General features: G+C 40.6%; 1 protein-coding gene and 1 long non-coding RNA gene across 3 annotated transcripts in view; both read left to right on the forward strand.

Moving 5' to 3' along the window:
* Positions 1-15,984, forward strand: part of RCAN2 (regulator of calcineurin 2) — a 260,146-nt gene that overhangs the window by 94,095 nt on the left and 150,067 nt on the right. The window lies entirely within an intron of this gene.
* LOC140636925 (uncharacterized) overlaps positions 1-15,984 on the forward strand; it is a 58,406-nt gene that overhangs the window by 23,759 nt on the left and 18,663 nt on the right. The window contains exon 2 of the long non-coding RNA XR_012034185.1: positions 15,732-15,847. This is a non-coding gene — a long non-coding RNA (uncharacterized lncRNA). The remainder of the gene's footprint in view (positions 1-15,731; positions 15,848-15,984) is intronic.

A 15,984-nucleotide genomic window follows, 5' to 3' on the forward strand; every position in this document is an offset into this window, starting at 1 on the left:
ACCTCCTCCAAGCTCACCAATGAAGAGGTTGGTTAAGCCAACCTGAGAATAGGTCGAGCTTTTTTCCACACAAAACATTTGAAGGACCCAATTTTTTAGTGAATTCCACGGCAATTTTAAAGTCAAGCTGCTATAGTAAATTAACAGGGCACTCTTGATACTTGAATATGAAATATGTGTGCAGGGAAAGGAAATAAACATTTCATTTTATAAGTTACTGTATTATAAGTGGAAAGTGCCATGTCTTAAGTAAAACTGTATTTAAAATTGGCACCAAAAAACAAAACAAACAAAACAAATAGGCACAGAATCCCTATTGCTTTCACATAGACCAAAACATTAAATACAATAAAAACTAAAAACAATGTCTGTAAAACACTGGTTAATTTAGTGTGACTGATGATACTCTTTGCTACAGTTTAATCACTGATGGCATTGTGAATTGGGCACTGAATGCTGACACACATTCTTTTTTGAGTTTGGCATGTCTGGTATTCTCCAGGACTTTCTCTATTGGAAATTCTGCAAACCCTAATCTGTGCAGTGGGCTGTGGCCTTTACCAGTTACAAATACATCACCTGTATATTTGACTTGGTTTCTTTTCTCATTAATCAGTGAGAATTAGAGTAGTAGTACTTGTCCACCTTGCAGACATAAAAATAAATGCAAATATGGGTACTGGTCATCTTTGATATACCATGACCATCCAGATAATCCAGAATATGTCTATATTATTATGTTAAGGTTGTCATCTTAATTAAAACAGCAAATTAAATAAACATTCTCCTAAGTGGTAGTCATGGACCACTTTGAATAAATTTGTGGAACTCCAGCCACTCACCACAGTTTAGAAACACTAGTCTATCTATACAGAGCTAGATTTAATATATGCATTATTTTTTAAATTTTATATTTATTACAAAAGTAATAAATATTCACTGTTGACATTTTAGAAAATGGAAATAATTCAAAAAAATAACCATTGTAATCCATCACACAGAGAAAAACCACTATTAACATTTAAATATCTTTTGTTCCCTATGCAAATACATGTGCATACATATTGTTCTATACCCTATTTAAGAACTTTTTTCACTTAGCAAAACACTGAGGACAGCCTTCCAGATTACTAAGTATTCTTCTACAATAACATTTTGATTGGCTTCAATTTGTCAATTCTGGGTGTCTGTCAAAATGTTCTTAATTGAATATTTAGATTGTTTCCAATTTTCTGCCATCATAAACTATGCTGTGATAAATGTGCTTATTCCTAAGTTTTGTAGTACATAAATAATGAGCCTGTTTACTTGTAGGATATTTTCCTAGTATTAGAAACTCTATATAAAAGAGAATGCAAAATTTAAAAGATTTGTGCACATACTAATTTTATGAACAAAGAAGTTATGTAAATAAAGATGTGGCATTAATAACTCATTGCTGGTTGAGGATGCATGGCTTAGGTGATCATCAAAAGCTACTTGTTTGGGGACAGAAGAGTGACTTAAAATGGAAACTTTCTAATATCATAGGACATAAATTTATTTACAGATAAAAGGTCTATTATTATTGTCTTTAATGAATGAAAACATGATTTTTTTCCTTACCTTTTTTAAAAAAAAATAATTGTGGACTCGTAAGTTACAAAAATAGTACTGAGAGATCCCATGTACCCTTTCTCCAGCTTTCCCCAAAGATAACATTGTACTTAACCAACGTGCTTTATCAAAACCAAGAAATTGACATTGGGATTATACTATTAACTAGTCTACAGAATTCACTCAGCTCTCGGCAATTTTACATATATTCACTCTGTGTGTGTGTGTGTAGTTCTATGAAAGGTTCTCACATGTGGAGATTTGTATACCCACCATGAGCTCTATAGAGTACTGTTCCATCACTGCATGAGAACTCCTCTGGATGATCCTTTCTGGCCTGACCCCAAAACCCTGGGAGCCACTGATCTGTTTCCCATCTCTATAATTTTGTCAGTTTTAGAATATTACATAAATGAAGTCGTACTAGGGCATTTGTGGTTAAATGCAGTTAACTTCAACAAGCCTAGCAAGTATACCCTAGGTTACTGTTGACCATTTGACCATAAAGGTTGCTGTAACTGAGATCAGAAAGGGGAGCTATCTCTTGGAAATCATTAAAACAAACAAAAAATCCCTAAAAGATAGAAAGGTATCCTATTCCCTTTAGTATCTCTAGCATCGTGGATGATATTCATTACATGTAACAGCCCATATAGAACAATGACTGACCAATCAGAATAGATACCAGCTGTAAATTATCAACTGGGCCATGCCAGTGGACACCCAGCATCTCAGCCCTGCCTGACACCTAGTCCACAGTGCCAAGCCGACGGTGGGTGTGTCTTAGTCAGCTCTGGCTGCTATAACAAAATAGCACAGACTGGATGGCTTAAACAACAAAGTATTTCGGAAAGTTCTAGAGGCTGGGAAGCCCAAGACCAAGATGCTGGTACATCCAGAGTCTGGTGAGGACCCCCTTCTTGGTTTGCAGATGGCCAAACTCTTGCTGTGTCCTCACATGGTAGAGAGCAGAGAGATGGAGTAAGGTCTCGTGTCTCTCCTTAAAAGGACACTAATCCCATTCATGAGGGCTCCACCCTCTTGACCTAATTACTTCCCAAAGACCCCACCTCCTCATACTATCCCATTGAGGGTATGCTTTCAAAACATGAATTTTGGGGGGACACAGGTATTGACTCCATGTCAAGGTGCCAGATAAATGTCTTTTGAATGAGTGAGGCATTATTGACTTACCTTTATGGTTCTTCTGGCCCACATCCCTGAGTTGGTAGCCCTTTTGTGTGGTGTCCTCACAGCTAAATAAGAGTAAGCTGTGCATTGTTTATAATTCTGAACACCATTTTGACAAACCCTGCACCAGTAACCCTCAGTGTTACTCTCTGGAATAAAAAAATTCAATCTGTGCTTAGTTCTCCTGCTTCCATAGACCTTAAATTTAATCTTCTCTTGTTAATAAAAGTGATTCTAAAACTATGGCCAAGATCCAGGAAGAAAGACAGGGAAAGAATGTGGAATTCAATCAGGGAACAAAGACATTAGGTGAATCTAATTGAGAGGGAAAAGAAACTGGCCACAACTTGGTTAAAGGTGCAGAATGTCTTCTACCGAAATTAGGTGATAAAACATTGAGATAAGCTTATGATGAAAAATGGTCTAAGGTATAACTAGAAATATATTCTAGGAAATGTATGATATGCCAAGCTCTGAAACTAACCCCAGCCAGAAGCACTGGGCATAGGATCCCTTGCTGACATAGTACACAGACCAAAACAATTAGAAAGGAACCAGCTTGTTCATCTGGAATCTGGGCAGAATCAGCTTTGAAGCACAGTTCTCAGATCCCATGTCTTGCTACTAAGTTTGACGATAAATAAGTGTCCTGAATCTTTGACCTAAGGAACATGGCACCCCCTGTAGGGTGTTTCTTCCTAAATTTGAAAAAATAACTTTACAACCCACAGAAGATGCTGAAGGAAACAGAGCCAACCTCCGTAGCCTTAATGCTTCTGTGCTAAGTTTAGGAATGCATCTTGTCATCAATTTGATTTGTAGTTATGTGTTATTAAAGGTGTTTGAAATAGTCTGGCATATGAGTATTGAAGAATTAGCCTTGATATTTTGATTTGAAATGTGTAATTAAGGTTAGATGTATTATTTTATTTTGAGAGGAGTAATAGAATCTGATTCCATATGTAAATAGGGTGGGGTTTTTTAATGTATTTAAGAGATCAGCCTTTAACACAGCTGATCCTTCCTTGTTGCAACATTTTTTCCGTCTGGTTCTTGGAATTGTACCTTACCTGCGGCCTATGCTTGCTCCTTCACTGACTTTTCTTCCTTTCCTCAGCCTCAAGTTTAAGTGCTCAGGACTCAGGCTTGGATCTACCTTTCCTCTTTCCCTAGCACTCTCCCTTCTCACAGTTTAAATACCATGGATGCACTGATGACCCCTGAATACATGTATCTGACCTGGATTTCTGTTCTGAGATCCCAGCGTGGATCTTAATCTGCTCCTTGGCATCCCTACCTACATCAAGGCCTCTCAAGCTTTACATATCTAAAGCCAATTTCATGACGCATCCCACCAGCACATCATGACCCCCTGGCAACTTCTCTCAAGTGTTCCCCATCTCAGGAAATAGCAACTCTTCCTTCTAGTTATTCAGGCCAAAATTCTTACAGTCGCCCATGATTCTTCCCTTTTTCTTGTAAGGCACAACCAGTTTATCCAGGAATTCACTTACTGTTTTTTTTCTTTTAAGATTTATTTATTCATTTTGGGGGGGAGGGGAGACAGAGAGAGTGCATAGGGGGAGGGGCAGAGAGAGAGGGAGAAAGAGAATCTTAAGCAGACTGTACTGAGCATGGAGCCTGATGTGGGGGTCGATCTCACAGCCCTGAGATCATGACCTGAGCCAAAATCAAGAGTTGGATGCCTGAGCCACCCAGGCGCCCCCATTTACTGCTCCTTCAAAATAAAGGATTCCTACCATTTTCACCGTCTTCACTGCTTCTGCCTTGGTGGATCCACGCCACCATCACCTCTTCCCTGAATCACTGCAATTGCCTATTAAATAGTCTTTCTTTTCGCTCTGATCCCCACACGGGAATGGGAAAGATGCTGTTTACAAGGTAAAGCAGATCCTCTGTCTCCTTTGCTCACAACACTCCATTGGCTCCCATTTAACTGAGGCTAAAAGCAAAAAGTCTTACAGTATCCCACAAGGTCCCATGTGACTTACTTTTTATATAAAAAATTTAAAAGGAAAAGAAAAATAGAGGGCATGAATAAAGAGCATAGCAGTATCTCAGGCAGGGAGAAACTTCCACTTTTCTGTGAAGATCTTGAAGAATCAGTTATATGTAACCATGTCTATAATGAGAAATCTCCAACTTGAATCTGTGTCCTAACTTTTGGACCAGTTTTTTTTTATCCATTGGACTGTGTTCAAGAATTATACCACACCATGCTTTTATTCTCCTAGCATGCCCAGCCACATTTTGAAATAATAAGTCATAAATGTGGAACTGGCATTAGGCACTAATGAAAAGTAATGCAGGCCTTATTCAGCACATTTTAATTTACGCAAATGCCAAATCATAGACACTCCACTGACGTCTCTCGGTTAAGACCTGTGTATGAAGACCTTATTTTGGCACCTTTTTGTCTAGATTTACTGCTGCTGACGAATAGAGTTCTTGAATTCTAGGGTGCTCAGCACCTGTCAAGGACTTAAATCTGATCACTGTTAATAACAACGCAGTATCACTTCCTTACCAAACAAGAGAAGCATTAGCTATTGTTAGAACAGTGCATCCTTTTGAATAGACACTGCAGGGCACTGTCACAAAGCATGAGCCATGGAAAGTTCACTGGTGGCTCAGCTTTCAAACATGTAAGTCATCTTGCATATTACTTAGCATTCAGACTTGAAGTCACAGGCCTAAGAACCTACACATTTCCACAGCATTCAGACATGTTCCATTGCCTGCCAAAGAAATGGAGCAAGATTTGTTGATTTACTCTGAAAGTTTGCTAACAGATTGGCCATTCTGGGGGTGGCAGCAGGCAGGGTGGGGAAGAGGTGAGGGGAAGCTGTACCACTGGGAGACTGGGGAGAAAACAGGCAGGTGAAAGAGAGAATATGGAGAGAATGTGGGAAGCTCCACCAATCACCACAGACTAGACAAAGACAAACTAAAATAAAGCAGAAAAAGAAAAAATGTGAAAGAGGATCCAAGAGGCAAGAAAAAAAGTAATAAGGGGCCAGGCATTCTATGGAGAAGCCAGTAAGTGCCAGAGAAGGTAGGTAACAGAAGGCAGAGGCAGGAGCTTAGGGAAATGAATAATGTGGAGGAGGAAGAGAAAACCATCCCTTTAGGAACCAGCCATGATGCTTGTCTACTTCTCTGGCAATGGGGGCAAGGTTCAAGTATTACCTGCCAAATAAAGCAATCTACTTCTTTAATTTTTTTTTTTTTTTTTTTAGGAGAGAGTGTGCAGGCAAAAGTGTGGGTGAGAGGTGGGAGGAGGGGGGCAGAGTGAGAGAGAGAATCCTAAGCAGAATCCATGCCCAGAGTGGAGCCAGCCCTGGGGCTCAATCTCATGATCCTGAGATCATAACCTGAGTCGAAACCCGAGTCAGATGCTCAACCAACCAGGCGCCCTAAGACAATATATTTCTTCATGCAAAATTGGAGTATTTAGAAAATACTGTGTACTGACCCCATTATCTGTAAGAAATGCCCCTAAGCTCACCATTTCCCTTGGGTTAGAAGACCTGAGAAAAAGGAGCAGTCACTGCATTTTTATTAAATGATTACTACATTCCACTCACTTTCCTGGGTGTTTTGTTTGCATTATTTCAATGAATATTTATTTATTTATTTATTTATTTATTTATTTATTTATTTATTTAGTGGGGGAGGGGAAGAGAGAGAAAGCATAAGCAGGCTGAGGAAGAAGCAGGCTCCCCACTGAGCAGGGAACCTGACCTGGGGCTCAATCCCAGAACCCTGGGAGCATGACCTGAGCTGAAGGCAGACACCTAACCAACTGAGCCACCCAAGCGCCCCTCAGTAAATCCTTATGGCATCACAAGTCAGTAATGTTATTATCCCCATTGTCAGAGGAGTCGAAACTGAAATTTAAGTAATTTTCCTGTAGCTAGTTTGAGCTGTGGCTTTAAATTCACAGACACCAGCTCCAAAACCCCACACTTAAACAAATGTACTAAATTTTGGTAGTGCGTACTCCTTGGACAACTATTAGGAAGAATCTCAAGGTCATATGATTCTGTTTTCAAATTTTAGGCTCTGGACTATTTTAGTCTTACAATGAGATTTTTGATGGTCTTTTGCAAAATTAGAAAAGTAAGCCCGATGTTATGAAACTTTAATATAACCAAATTTATTTAGAGAGCTTTTTATTCTGATATTGTTTCATTCTTTTTTTGTAAGCCCTTAAAAATGACCTTTCTTTAATGAGAAGGTGTTAATAATAGTAGGGTTTCTATTAATGTACTTAGAAATATAAAAAACTTGGTGATCTTCTATTGCACCTGCTGTGTTTTCAATTGTACTGGTCTAGGAAATCCAAAGCTTTTGGGACCATTGATCCATTTTGAACTCATCCTCAGTACTTCCCCACAACAGCCTTAAAAGATGGCAATGCAGATTTTGTTTTTCACGTTTCCAACGGTAGAGTTCCCTACTTTTTTGACAGAGTCCATCCTCTGTTGGAAGAAGTTTCTTCCTTTTATTGAATTACAGTCTATGTTTATTTCCTTAATGGAACAACAAAGAATCAAAGAATAAGCATATCCTACTGGATTCAAAGGCAAATCTGTGAAGCACACATCACATACACTTTCATCCTTCTAGAAATTATTCTCTGTTTATTGGCTGTCTGACCCGTCAAGCATTAAATGTTACCTTCATGAAGGCAGAGGCCTTTCCCCAGTATCTAGGACAGTGCTTGGCACGGAAGTGATGAGTAGTCAATATTTGTAAAATGAGGACTTTGTAAATACAGACATTTAATAATACTTGCTCAGTTTAAGAATATAATTTAGTTCATTGTCTACTTGATGGCACTTCAAATTTTAAATAGCTGAAGTCAGCTTTCATGCCCCCAGTAAGTCTTTTTTCCAGACTAAGAATGGTCAGTCCCCTGAGTTGTCTCCCGGGGACACAGTTTTCAGACTCTTACTGGTGCTTTGCCTTTGCACCACCCCAGAGCCTAAGCAGAGCTCCTTTTAGGAGTGTCTCCCTAACTCTGAAGACAGGGCACCATGAGGCTTGGCCATGGCCAGCTCCAGGGGCTCTGTTTCTGCTCTGACCTTCATAACATGGCTGAAGCCCACATTTTTTAGATCACATCATATGATTATCTATTCAGCTACTATTTGAGATATCTCCTAAATCCTCATTGCATTTATTTCTGTGAGGTAAAATGTCCACCATTTGGCAAAGCTTAACATTTATCCCCTTTATATTTCATCTGGATTTTTGACCTACAATTTAAGCCTATTGAAAACTTTTGAATCTTGATTCTTTTTTGTTCATTCATGTACTCAATCAGTGATTCCTGAGAATCTACTATACATTAGCACCCATCTTCAAAGCCTGCCTCGTCTCTGCCTCTGTGTTACCAGTGAGCATAGTAAGCACACTCTGTATTGTCATCTCACTGACCTGCTACAGTCCTCTGAGTTGACATCTTCCAGCAATCAATACTCTTGTGATTGGTAGTTTAATGGGCTATGAATCCTCCAGCTTTTACAGTCATCTAGCCCAACTCTGTGGTTTTGTTAGCTCTTGCTCTCAAGATTTGAAATGTGGCCCTAAGAACAGAGCAGATTGCCCTCTGAAGAAGGAAAGAGATGGCACTCATGTGGCCATTCCTAGGTTTGTTGGATTTTTAATGATAACAGATCAATAACTAAACATAAATGCATTATGTAAAAAGCTTCAAAAGAGAATAGGAAAATTTCAAATGTCACATTCCACAGAGAACCTACCTATAGTTATGTTTTATGTAAAGCAAAGTAAAAAGGTTGGATTTTCTATTTAGAGAGCCTTGGCCCTAGGGTTTGAATCAGTGTTCTAGAAGGACCACAAGTACAGTGGAAACATTGTCCTGTTCATACAGTATATTTGGTGCTCCCTTTGTCTGTGATTTATAGAATAGTAACAGTTTTGAACAAAGTTGTCAGGTGGGACTTGGAACAGTTTCACAATGTTACAGTCAGTGACACAGAATTTGTGTTTTTTCTCTCCACCCTGAGTTTTTTTTCAAGATTCTTCCACTTGAATAAGATCATTCTTGACATCAACTGCCTTGAAAACCCCTTCTGGTTTTCCCGTGTCTCACTTTCAATGGTTTTGCTGGTAACATCTAGCAAACACTTAACATTTAAATATTTTAACCAGAATTCATTCAAAGAGAGTGGTCTGGTCAATTTTCAGTTTCACTTGGGCTTGAATAATGGTGTTATTTCTCTTTATTTTTTTGTTTTTTAAAAAGATTTTATTTATTCATGAGAGACAGAGAGAGGGAGGCAGAAACACAGGCAAAGGGAGAAGCAGGCTCCCTGTGGGATCCCAGTGCAGGACTGGATCCTGGGACCCAGGATCACAACCTGAGCTGAAGGCAGACGCTCAACCACAAGCCATCCAGGTGCCCAATTATTTCTCTTTATTCTTATCATTTTGTAAGGTAAAGGATCATTGAGGTGGATGTTTGAAAAAAGCACTTTTTATTATGTGATAAAGGAATTTTGCCATCATCCCTTTAGCTTCCACCCGAAAATCATGTGACCTGCTAGTGATAGAGGCTCTTTGGCAATCTCAATACTCACTTGAAATATTCCTCCATCAGAACATGGCAACCTAATTGAAGGAGGGCTTTTGCACTCAGTGGAGACAGTAGGTGGAGGGCATTGATGAGTCCCAAGCAGCCTCAGGAAGGCTATAAAGCCACTACCTTATTTTCTTTGCATTCACACACCATGTAGGACAACCAGCTCCAGAATAGTTATATGCACCTGCAGAGCCCTAAACCCTGAACACAGTACTGCAAGTAGGATCCACAGGATGGAGCCATGGAGAAGCTGAGGATGGAGCGGAGGCTGGTACCCGAGCAGATCGTTTCACTATCATTAGTGCCGTGGGAGCATCGCGGCGGGGACCTGAGGTTCTAGGGACCCTTCCTGAGGGAAATAATTACTAAGCTGTGTCTGAAATAATAAATAGAAAGAGAAGAAGAACATTCTAGTGAGAGGGAACAGCAGGAGGAAAACCGGGGAGGCTGCACAGCAGGCTGAGTGCAAATAGCTACAAAACTTTTGCTCAACAGAGTGCAGAGAAGGAGCCAGGAGAGACTGGAGATGAAGCTGCCCTGGCAGTTCGCACAGAATCTGGCTTGCCTTCCTCCTGCGGAGTTCAGACTGCATCCTGTGGGCACGGGGAACCTTTGAAATTTTTTGTTCTTTTAAATAATTAGTATTTGCCTGATCTTAGTCTTTGGGCTTTTTGTGTTCTTTCTTTCTTTCTTTCTTTCTTTCTTTCTTTCTTTCTTTCTTTCTTTCTTTCTTTCTTTCTTTCTTTTTTTTTTTCTTTCACTTTCCTCTAAAGTTGCTTACAAAATGTTCTGCTTCTAGAATTTCGACTCATTTGTGGGTTTTCAAATGTTTTGCATTTCTCCTTCTTCCTACCAGTCATGCTCTACCCTTTCCAGCCTGCGGATTATTTATGGTGTTAGAAAAGATGCAAATTTGGAGTAGGGCAACGGTCCTTCTTCTATTGAAAGCAATTCCTTGGCATGTCGTAGGATGCTGAGGCTTCTCTGGTTGGTTGCCCAGTTCCCCTACTTGTGGACTTGAACCTCTCTTCTGTATTTTCCTTGGGTTGGAATTGTCCTCCCACGTTTGAGTAGAACTAAAACGTTTTTGGAGCAAAGTGGTTGGTAGGAAAAGCTAGAGCCTCAAACTCAGGGAAATCTAGAGATTCTTTGGATGGTTTTTAATGATGTTTTGTTATGGAAAATTTCAAACACGTACAAAGTAAACAGCATGTATGATGGGTCCTGTCACCCAGCTTCAGCCATTACCAGCACTCTGCCAATATTCTTTGATCCATGACTCCCCTCTCTCCTCATGTTTCATGAGATTAGATTTTTTTTCAGTGTTTTATTTGCAAGGTAAAATTTACATACAATCATAGTATGAGATCTTAACTATAAAATTTGGACAAATCTACATACAACTATGTGCCCCATACTCCTTTCACCAAAGAAACCACTTTTCCAGAAAGCTCCCTTGTATCACTTCCCAGTTAATCTCCCCATCACCGAGAGGCAAGCACTGTTTGACTTATTTCACCCTCGATAAGTTTTGCCTGTTCTAGAAGTTCCTATAAATGGAGTCACATAGTATGTATTACTTTTGTGCAGGGCCTCATTTGTTCTGTGTCATGGGACAGACTTATCTTTGAGTTTCACTTTTTTTGTATCTGTACGTCATTGGATGAGTTATATAGCCTCTTTGAGACTCGGTTACCTCCTCTAGAAAATAGAACAGTGGCAATAAAAGTTAACAAAAATTCAGTGGGTTTTAGGATAATAAAAATGTCTTCTCTATAACTAATACTAATTATATTGCACTGAGATACAGGAATGTAGTCCCTCCAGGGTTTACTTCTTGTCTGCAAAGGTAGTTCACATTTGCTAATTTTCCACTGATAACTGCTTGTCTTCAAATGTGATACTTGGATAACCGTAATATATCGGTCAGTGTCCAGGAAGGAAAACAGACCTCACAGCAGATGGTTCAATAGAAGGAGTTTAATACTGACAACGAGTTGAAAGGTGTGTGAAGCGCTGAGGAGCTGAACAGGAAGCTATGACACAAACTGGAAATGAACAAAGCAGGACTCTAGTAGCACTTGCAGAGAGGAAGGGCCTTGGAGAAGATGTGGTGTCCACAGTCCCAGCAGTAGGGCCACCAGCAGGTCCTGGAACCTCTGAGGAAGCTGCTGAGAATATGGAAAAATGCAGCCACTCCCAGAGATGCCTCCTAAAGCTGAGGTTGGGGGAGTGTGTGGAGCTAGACCCTCCCCTTCCCACTGCACCCAGTCTCCTGCTAAGGTATCCAGTGTCTAGGGAGCCTGGGAAAGAATGGTAGGAGCCAATGGTCCATACTGACTCCACAGCAGAGTAGGGAAGTGAGGGACCAACAAGAAAATGATCAGTACATGTAGATGAAAAGGAGAGAGAGAGAGAGAGCGAAAGAGAGAGAGAGAGAGAAACATAAAACAAATATAGAGACAGTTAAAATTGTACTCAGTAATAAACATTTGAGATAATTCTTACCTTCTAGGTAGTAGGACCAATAGAATTTTCTGTGATGGAGACATTCTCTATCTACACTGTCCAAGAAGGTAGTCACTAGCCGCACATGGCTACTGAGCTTTTAAGAAGTGGCTAGTGCAACAGAGGAACTGAATTTTTAAATTTTATTTCACTTTAATTACTCTAAGTTTAAATCAATGGCTAGTAGCCATCATATTGCACAGCACAGCTTATAGAACATCATCCATTCATTAATTCATATGTATGTTCAGTAAGTCTGCGTTGAGTGGCAGGACTCAGACACCATATTGAGAGTGAAGAACACCTAGCAGTCTAGAACTGTGCTTCTGACCTTAAGGGACTCAAACTTTCCTTGTCCAAAAAGAAAGATTTAAGAAATGGTATTGTTGAAGAGTTATTTCATTTCAAAGGTATACGGGCTGGGAAAGAGGAAGTGGCAAAGTGGCCACCTTTAGGCCTTTGCCTAGGCTGTGTCTAACTCCTAGGTAGCCCTCCCTTGCCACCCCTCTTTGCTCAGTCACCTCTTCCCAACTCTCCTCTCTTCGAGGCACACTTCCAACGTCTCCTCCTCCACAAAGCTTTCCCGGGTTGCTTCTCCAAGTTTTTAAGATAAACTCCTCCTGTGTTTTGTCTCCATTCTCACCACTTTTGTTACTTTCTATTTTGTGTTCAAGTTCTTAATCTAGCTTTGTTTCTCTCAGACAGGGCTATTAGCTTCTTGAAGAGAGGATTTAGGTTGGTTCTGTCCTTTGTCCCACAGAGCATTTAGCACCAGATATTGCTTATCGGAGATTCTTTGTAAAACTGAAGACCGGTTGGAAGACCAAGCTCTGTAGCTATTGAAGGGTGAACAATTTACCACCACCCCCCAGGCCCACGTCCACCACCTAGAGGCCATAGGAAGTAACTTCATGGTGAACCTGTCAAGGAGAGAGGTTTATTTTTCTTAGGCTATTTTTTTTTTTTTTTTTTTCTGACCTGTTCCCAGGGAATCAATTGTAATGAAAAATCTGCTTTCTGTTTGCACTTCCATTTCCATATACAGGCTATTCTGTTCATCTACAATTAGAATTTATTTTGACATGATACTCTAGACTACTTTCTCTGTGGTCTTATTTTGCTTAAAAAACACAAGAACCTTATAAAAACACAAGATGACCACAGCAGTATTTAAATGAAATCATGCACCCAAGAGCACTTTTATTAATAGAACCACCCTAGATAGGCAGTGTGATGTCTCTAAACTCACCTGGAGTTTATTTTGCTGGGTTTGCATCATTTGCACAATGTGCCCCTGGACTTCCTTGAGTTCAGTAAAGTACACATTGAACTGCTTTCCTTCTTATGGGTATTATGATCTTTGGTTCAAAGAGGGGGAAGGGGGCAGCCTGGGTGGCTCAGCAGTTTAGTCCCGCCTTCAGTCCGGGTGTGATCCTGGAGTCCCGGGATGGAGTCTTACGTTGTCGGGCTTCCTGCATGGAGCCTGCCTCTCCCTCTGCCTGTGTCTCTGCCTCTCTCTCTCTCTCTCTCGAATAAATAATAAAAATAAAATCTAAAAAAAAAAAAAGAAAAACAAAGAGGGGGAAGGTTTCTGCCTCACCATGGCTTCCTGAGGATTCCAGGGCTTAGTTGAATGTAGTTTCCACGACTGAAGCTGGAAAGTAGTAGCTAGAAGATGGACACCACATTTCGATCAGGGGCTCTTGCTATGTGAGGTATTATTCTAGGTAGCAGTCTAGGTTACCTAATTACAGTCTAATTACAAAGAATGTAATTAAGAGATGCCTGGGTGCTCAGTGGTTGAGCTTTTGCCTTCGGCTCAGGGCATGATCCCGGGTCCAGGGATTGAGTCCCACATTGGGCTTCCTGTGGGAAGCCTGCTTTTCCCTCTGTGTCTCCGCCTCTCTCTGTGTGTCTCTAGTGAATAAACAAATAAAATATTAAAAAAGAATGTAATTTAATACTTCCAGTCACATTGTGAGAAAGGAGCTACTAGTATTCCCAGTTTACAGTTGTGCAAATCAAGCCTGGAAAAGTTAAATGGATTAACCAAAGTGTAAATTAAATATTGAGAGGCAGTCTAATGCCCAACAGACCCTATCCTTAGCCATCTCACTATATTGCTTCCTGCATGAGCATGTAATAACTGGAAAGCATGCGTTAGAGAATATAAGCCAATGCCTCAGAGGGCTTGTAGGGTAGTTGTTGAAGCCAAGAAAGCCCTTGAAGACATGACTTTGCCAGATAAGATACAGAGTGCTGGAGAGTTTGGATAGGACAGCACTATGCTCTCACCTCTGATCCCAGATGAGCAGGTAGGAAGAGGATGCAGTGACCTTGGCTGAAGTTCAGTCACTGGACTGTGGCCACAGAAAAGAGGAGAATTCCTGTATGGACTGAGCTTTCCTTTGTGAGACTTTTTGTTTAATAGTATCAATAACCATTATAACTGCAAATAAAAATCTTTGCCTGTAAGGTGGAGCCATAATATACAGTAGGATTACTATATAAAGGCTCAATACCCTGAAACCCAATTCAGCTTGTATTTCTGCTTTCCACCTGAGTTTATGGAATGGGAGACAGCTCATCTCATGTTGATTCTCAATGGATTCCTGTATTTTCTTTTCTTTCTTTCTTTTTTTCCTTTAGAAAAGGAGAAAGAAAGGGAGGAAAGGAAGAGGGAGAGGTGAAAGAGAGAATCTCAAGCAGGCCCCACAGCCAGCACAGAGTCCGACACAGTGCTTGATCTTACAAACCTGAGATCGTGACCTGAGCAGAAACGAAGAGTTGGACACTTAACTGACTGAACCAACCAGGCACCCCAGGACTCCTGTATTTTCACCCCTGACTTTAGTTTGTAGTCTAATACCAGGAACTGGAAAAAAAAAAAAAAGCAGCTAAGACAACTGAAACTAGAATAGCAGTGCTAAGAGCTGGGAGATGATCCCCAGAGAGCAAGGGACTTGCCCACAGCTGCCTTGTTCACTTGTTAGAAAAGAGGTTTCCTGGCTCTGGCTCTTTCCATCGTTATATCTGCTTCTCAGGATTGTTCTCTTTGCTCCAAACAGCAGAATGTCACCTATCTTTCAAACTTATCTTTTCTGGAATGATATGGGGTGGGGCATGTGAAAATGCATTCATATACATCCTTCATTGCATATAGTTCAGTCTCTTTGCATATTGTCGTATTATATTGTGAACTGAGTGAGAACACGACTCTGGGTCTCCCAGAGACAGGACACCTGAGGTAGGAAACATTGTGAGCATAAGTCTCTCTTTTTTTAAAGATTTTATTTATTTATTTCAGAGAGAGAGTGTGCAAGCATGAGTAGGGGAGAGGCAGAGGGAGAAGCCAACTCCCCGCTGAGCAGGGAGCCTGACTCGAGGCTCAATCCTAAGACCCCAGGATCATGACCTGAGCCAAAGGCAGATGCTTAATGGACTGAGCCACCCAGGCGTCCTGAGAGTGTATTTTTCTTGTATCAGTTTTCCAGGCACAAAAGTGCCATTTTACATGTTTAATTACTTATTTTCCCTTACTATATATCCTTGATCTGCTAATTAACTTCTGTTCCATGTAATACTGATGTTGTTTTAATCCTTCTTAAAATAACTAATATATACACAGTACCTTACAGTTTATAAGGCCCTTTTACATGCTTTCTCTTTACCTCTTCCTAACAAGCCTGCTAAACAAAAAGGGCAGATAGACTCCATCCGCACTTGGCAGATGGGAAAATGACTTAGGAAAAGGTTATGTGTCACAGCTAGTTAACCAGGACTCACTTCTCTTTCCTACTAGGCCAGTGTTTATGCTGAACTTTTCCAGGAATGGCTCTTGCCTTGAAGTGAGTTTCAGAGTCCCCCAGAAGACTTACTAACAGATTGGTGGGCCCCCACTCCAGAGTTCCTGATCCAGTAAGTCTGGGGTGGGATCTGAGAATTCGGGTTTCTAACATATTCCCAGGGGATGCTGATGCTGCCGCACTAGGACCACACTTTGAGAACCGCTGCTCTGCAGTTTGGCCATAACACCTTGGGACATTTGGCTGGTG

This window comes from Canis lupus, chromosome 7 (genome assembly GCF_048164855.1).
Source record: "Canis lupus baileyi chromosome 7, mCanLup2.hap1, whole genome shotgun sequence".
Classification (NCBI taxonomy): Eukaryota; Metazoa; Chordata; class Mammalia; order Carnivora; family Canidae; genus Canis; species Canis lupus.